We start from the raw sequence: 7,308 nt of genomic DNA on the forward strand, positions 1-7,308 counted from the left end.
TTCTTCCTCAGGTGTGACCTTGCCAGTCCTTCAGCTTTGCTCCAGCATCACTACTTGATTGTATTTTTTTATGGGCTTCAGGGGAAAACGAGACAAAAGCTTTACACACACTTTTCCAAGGCACTGGAAATCTGCTAGAGAATGCACAGCTGCTTTTCTGCACCCATGGAGAAACAGCAGTTGCACAAACTTATTGGAATAGAAACTGAGCTGCACCAGGAAACTGAATCTTTGGGTATTAAAATAGTGTCTTCTGTTATACTTTGTGTTGTTAAAAGCAATATAAAGAGCAAGTTTGTTAAATAAAGGATCAAAATATTTAAAGAACAAAACTAATATGTCCAGTAGAATATGTAAGACAGTTACAAACCATATGTACTACACCAGCACTCATTTTATTTTAATGAAAAAAACAAAACAAAAAGAAATCCACAATAGGGTGGAATGAATGTGATATTTATATAAATAATCAGGACACATCTTTGTTTTTGGAGGAAACAAATCATGACATGAAAGTAAGATACACTTCCCCTTACTTTAGGAATTGACCCCTAAACACATGGTAATTTGTATTTTTTCAGTAAGATTGTTTGTTTTAGTTGCAACTCTGGATTTCACAGGATCTGTATCTGCTTGATTTTGAGAGGTTTTTGTAGTCAGAAGAGTTAAAAAAATTAATATTTGTATGTTTATTTGGAAGCATGTGATCTCAAAAGTATAAATTTAACTTTAAATTCAGCTGAAAGTCAGTTGAAAGAATTGATCCCCAACACCTGTTAATTGTTTCTTCTGAATCAAATTTGCCCAGTTTAAAGGTCTAAAAAAGGCCTTTTCCCCTAAACTATATGCACTGAAAAGAAGATAAAATCTATTGTGTGAAGAGCAAGACTCTGCTCTTTTTACTTTGCAATCTGTCACTAAAATCAGAGACTACAGATTTGGGATTCAGCTGACAGGCTTGGTAATGGTGCATAACATGATATAAAGGAAAAGGAAGCTCTCTGTAGTTGTAACACACCAGTTTTACAGAGCAGTCAGCTAGAGGTATTCTGGCAATTTTTGACAGATCCAGGGTTTTGGAGCAGACTCATTTAAAAAAATTAATCTTAGTATTCAAAGCTGCTTTAAAATTATTGCAAATATTTGGACACAGAAAACTGAAATGGATTCTAGTGTTTGGGGATATATTAGCATATATTACCATCATAATTACTGATTCAAAAATTAATTTCAGAAAACACTAAATATTTAATATTATTAGGAAGAACACATTTTCAATGTTTTTAACTTCAAAAATGTCCAATTTTTTCATTTTTTACATCTTCAGTTCAAAATATATTATAAATTTAAAGACTCTTCAGTATATATATCATTGTAATATTTAAATCATAGGTGGGACCAAGAAAAATTAGTTTGAACTCTCCAATAGAAAACAAACCCACTTTTTTATTTATTAAATTTTTGAGTCATTTAACTATAAAAGCATCCAACAGTAATCCCTCCCTCATCTTAGAGTTGCACAAAAAGAAATCCTCTTGAGCTAATTGCCTGTTATTTAGTTTAGAGATATTACATATGATTCCTAGTTTGCCCTAAATCCACTCATCTGTGATTTTGCTCCCTGAAACAATACAACTTTGCACATCACCATAACCTCAAGGGATAGGGAGAGATTAGTTTGTTATATGCAGAACACCTGCATTTCTGCCTGTGTTTTTATGAAGTTTTTGCAGGTGCTGCACTGAATGTGTGAAACGTCTCCGTCACATCCGAGGAGCACTGAACAGTGTTGTTAAACTGTTTTTTCCAGGAGACTGGAAAATAGGTGAAGTCCAAAAAGGCTTTGGTTTGTCTGTTCATCTTCTTGGGTCCATAAAGCCCATGCTGATTCCTGGGGAAGGTGATTTTTACTCTCCAGAGTGCTGGGCTTCGTCACGTAGGCAGAAGGTGACACAAGATTGTGGAACACAGTAAGTTTTGTCCTGCATTCTCAGCTTCTTCCTCAGCTGCATGAACTCTAGCCAGCTGTGGAAGGTGGAGAGGAGAAAAAAAGGAAAAGAGAAACATGTTGAACCTGTAGATAGTCATAAATTGTGCACTATGCTCTCTTGCAAAGTTGAGAGACAAGCCAGATAGGAGAGATGGGAATCCTTCCATTATGGAACTTCATGTATTTTTCAAATTTGAGTCTTGCAAGATGCCCTGACTCCAATGAGCAAATTGATGAAACTTATTTCCTTGTGGGAGCATTTGCATGCTAAAGTTAAGCAGTATTAAATAGTGTAGAAGTGAATGAAATTGCTTTCAAAACTGAATCAATCACAACACATGGTATTTCTGTGATCTTTGTAGCAAAAATGCTCTGCACCAGTGGATGTCACTGTGTGCACCAAAGCAGAGTAGATTAATGATGCTGCAGGTGAATCCTTGCAGAGGATGCATGGAAAAAAAAATCAATTTGTGATTCAAATATATACTCTTGCCATGCACTAACAAATAGGAATATACTTCTGTTGAGAGTCTAACTCCCCTTGGTACAGCCCCACAAAAAACAAATAACCACAACAATCTGGCTTGAATGTTTTTCCAGGGTATTTTATCATACAAAGTCCTGTATCTCCAGTTCTTTTATATCTAGAACAATACAAATAAATACCTCACCCCCCTCCCCCCCCCCCAAAAAAAATATAGCTAAAGCCAGTGATAAATATTGCTGTATTCATAAAGTTTCTGGTTGTCTTACTGTAAGTAGGATACTTGAAAAATTTGGAAGTCTGTGAAGCACCATTTCATACCCAATACAGACATTTTATTTGTGTAAATAGCACTCTTTTAAAGTGTCAAATCTGTTAGAATCAAATTGGTATGGTTTCAGTACTTGTAATGTGAGCATTTCAGGATCATAAGTACCAGTTTATGGTAAATATGGGCAAATATGTCCCAAACTCATCAGTTTTGTCTACCTTATTATTGATATCTATCTCCATTGAGTGCACTTCTTTAAGACTGACAAGCCAAAGCCATTAAATGAGCCTTTTACAGTAAATCATCTCTCTCTTCTTTTCACCACCAATGGAGGATATATTTTTTATTTTATTCTACTAATCCTACTTGAAGAGACATGAAAAGATCCCTTGCCATGACCCCCTCAGAGCAATATATTTATTTCCCAGTGTCCCAGCTAAATGCTAAGATACTACCATTGACCTCGTAGTTAAACCCTGTGTGGAAAGTGGTGCATAAACTTTTTTAATGTCTCTTACAGAGAAATCTTATTTCTCTTCATTGCCTCTGATTTTTAATGGTTTTTTTCTCAGCAAATTATAATGCATCTGTTATATAGTGATATTTAAAGGTAAAACAAAACAAAGCTGTTTATATAAAATTTTCTGGCTACAACTGCTGGATGAGGGAGATTTATACTCACAGACTTGGTATTTGTCCTAACTTTGCTAGAGCGTTTTCTTATACATTTCTTCCTAGATCACTTAATGTAAGGTCCCATGAGACATTTAAAAGGACAGTTCAGTCTCTTAGCCTATATCAGAAAAAGATTTCCACTGAACTGATATTAAAAAAATACTCTCATATCAGTGGATAATGCAAACCAGGTTTTCTACTGTAAGCCAGGCCCCTCCCTACCTTCAAAAAACCACTCCTGTTCTTTTTGTCAAGTGTGTTCTGTACACTGCTCAGAATATATGACTATTTCTGTGGCTGCATGATGACACATTGGCAGTTAGAGTTGGAGTAGTGTGTTTGAGCTTAATTTTTTAACAACATGTTAAAAATACATAGAAAAATGTTCAAGAACTCCTTTATTTTTAACTCACTGCTCAAGCCTCAGGCACAAGCTCTTGCTGTTACTCTTTAGGCTGACCACACTGGAAACTCTGTAATGCACTGCAAAGAGTGAATTGGTGGGTTTGATGCAGAGCTAAAACTTTGTCTTAATCTGAGAAGTGTTTTGGAAGAAATATCCCAAGACAACGCCACCATTACTCGTCTGTCTTGCTGCAATTGTGATTTATGGTCTGCAGCCAGAGAGATCTGTTCAGATATCCTGATGGGCCAGGTGAGCAGAGGCTGCAGTGCCAGTGGCTGAGGAGATGCTGATCTATTTTGCATGTCCCTTCTTTAGACAGGAATAACCATTCCCAAGGACTTAAATGGCTTTTCAGGTTGTAGTGAAGAAAAGAGAATTTAGGATTAGGTCCCTGTGGTAGCAGGAAGGAGCACAGAGCACAAGATTTGAGATTCAGAATAACACTTCTCTTGGATGATATTTTATAGATGTAGACCATGTGAATATTTAGGGTTTATTTCTCCTATTTTCAGCCTCTCAAAGTATGGTGCAGCTAATTCTCTCACTCATTATATTTGTGGGAGTTATCTACTGTAATGTCTCACATTTCTTTGCTGCTGCTGTTCCCCTCCACCTCTCAGGAGCATTTCTACTACAGACTGTGTGCCTGTAAATCCCTATATATTGGTCCAAGGGATGGATACAGGCTCTGAGACCTAAGCAGGGACAGCCTTGGGCAGGAGAAACAGGTGCTCTTCACCAGGTTTTAATGGTAGATATGCAGTTGGATGTCTTCAGCTGTTCCTCAGCCTCAGCAGGAAGCTGTCTGCAGGCTTAGGCACTTTCACTGACAGGTGTTCTCCTTTTCAATTTTATGTCCAAAACCCTAGGCTTATAGGCTCAGTTTTGTATAAATTAAAATAAAACCAGGCTTGTTTCTGATGTGCATGCACATTATAGGTCATTGGGCTGAGATTTGGGAAAACTGATGATCAGGGATTTCACTAGTTTGTCTTGGAAATGGCAGGATGAGAAGAGGTGAGGTATTGTCATATGAAGCAATCTTTCCCTATCCCTAGCATATGCATGTGTCCAAATCCCAAGAAGGAACTGAACACAGAAAACTGAATTTTAAATTTTTTTCCCCCTCAATTACTTATTTTTTTCTTTCTACACAGTGACTCAGAGGGGGTGACCATGGAACTTTGAAAATCCATGAGCTGTCTTCAGGGAGTTTTGTATCGAGTTTTGGCTTTCTTTACTACTAATAATAAGACATTTATCTGAATGAAGAAAACCTTTCTATTTCACACTCATGGATGGGTAAATGTGAGCCCACATACACAAAAAGCTTTCAGATAAATAGGCAGTAACTTTCATTGGGCTCCCATATTGTACTATGCTGTTGTTCTGAACAGCTGAATACACAAGAAAATGCCCATAAGAGTAATTTTATAGCCTCAGTGGAGGTAATTCCTATAAATCAAATCTAACATACATGGTCTTAAAATGAAAATAGCCTCCAGGGAACTGCCTGTTTTCTATTAAGGTGGTGGGATTACAGAAGGATTGACTTAGTGAACCTTTAATTTTCATAGAATCACAGAATTATATAATGGTTTGTGTTGGGAGGGGCATTTAAAGATCATCTATTCCTATCCCCCTGCCCTAACTGGGGACATCCTCAGATAAATCAAGTTTCTCAGAGTCCTCTCCAACTGAACCTTGAGTGTTTCTGAGGGTGGGGCATCTACCACCTTCCTGGCCAATCTGCTCCACCCTCCTGACAAAAATTTCTTCCTCATATCTAGTCTGAATCTATTCCCCTTCAGAATAAAACCATCACACCTTGTCCTATCAGAACAGGTACTGCTAAAGAGTTTGTCTCCATCTTAGAGGCTCCCTCTATCCATAGAAGGCTGCAATAAGGTCTCTGTGGAGCCTTCTCAGGCTAAACAACCCTCAGATTTTCTCCACAGGAGATGTGTTCCATCCCTCTGATCATCTTTGTGGTCTCCTCAGGGCTGCTCCAACACTTCATGTCTTTCCTGTGCTGGGGATCCCAGAGCAGGATGCAGCCCTGCAGGTGGGGTCTCAGCAGAGCAGAGGGGCAGAATCCCCTCCCTCCCCTGCTGCCCATGCTGCTTTGGATACAGCCCAGGGCACTTTTGGATTTCTGAGCTGCAAGGACACATGGCTGGGTCATGTCCAGCCTCTCACCCACAGCACCCCCAGGTCCTTCTGGGCAGGGCTGCTCTGGATCTGTTCATGGCGCAGGCCCTGGCTTGCCCTGATCCAGGTGCAGCACCAGCACTTGGCCTTGTTGAACATCATGGGATTCCCATGGGACCAAGTATCAATCATCTCAAACATCCAGGTTCCTCTGGATGTTCTCCCATCCCTGGCGTGTCATCTCCCAGGTGTGTCACTGCTGAGCATGGTGTCCTTTTCTAGCACAATACTGTTGCAGTCAGAGTTCTTGACTCCATAAATGAACCTATTTTTTAAGTACCTGTTCTGACCTGGAAGTTGTGTTTGGAAAGACTTTTTGAGTTCAGTAATTGTCATTTGGCTGATGTAACTGGTTAAAATTGATAGCATAGGAAATACATACAATAAATTAAGCTACTCGTTTATTCATGTGTACTGCTTAAATTGTAAATACTTGTTACAGACAAATATTTTTCATAGATTTCAGTTATAAAGAAATAAAATAAAATCTTGCAGTTTAAGAGAAGTACAACCTCTTCCATCCCCAAAATTATTTCAAATAAATATATTTTTAATTTTTAATTTTCTTATTATGCAAATGGAGCTCCTGTGAGGAAAGATCTTAAAATATAATCATGAAGATACTAATCAATTTTTGCACTTTCTTGATTTGGAGTACAGGAGAATAGTTCTTTAAGTCCTGAGAAATGTATAAAAACTTTCTTCATGGTTAGTAAAATTCAGTTAAATTGCTGTCTGGAGGAGTGTTAATCGTCTTTGAAATTAGAATATTAGACATAAGCCCTGTCATTGTCTTAAAGTAAAAAAAGCCATTCATTCTAGTCTCCAGATTCCTGTTGGACCCTGCATCTGGGGAAAGTCACTGCAGTAAATGTACCATTGCTCCTAAACACACTAAACAATTTCCTCAAATTGTATTATCACCTAATATCTGGCAGCATAGAATGTGATTATCCCCTCCTGAAAACACTTTAGATCTTATCAAGGAGTGTCTAATCCACCAGCCTTGAAAGTAAGTATTACAAGATGTACATGCTGAATGCAGTCTAATCCAAAGAATTTGAATGTAAAAAGACTGGAAGACTGAAAGATGAATGGTTAAATATAATTAGGTTTTATTGCAAATTGCTGTTCTAGTACCTGTTCAGAACTTGTCCATCATGTCCTGTCACAGACAATAACCAGTATTTAATGAGTTTGTTCAGTCCTTTACCTTCTCTTTCATAACGGCTGAAGCAGCTTCCATTTATCTCAGGAAATTGAAGTCCTGT

This window comes from Catharus ustulatus, chromosome 3, assembly GCF_009819885.2.
Source record: "Catharus ustulatus isolate bCatUst1 chromosome 3, bCatUst1.pri.v2, whole genome shotgun sequence".
NCBI classification, from domain to species: domain Eukaryota; kingdom Metazoa; phylum Chordata; class Aves; order Passeriformes; family Turdidae; genus Catharus; species Catharus ustulatus.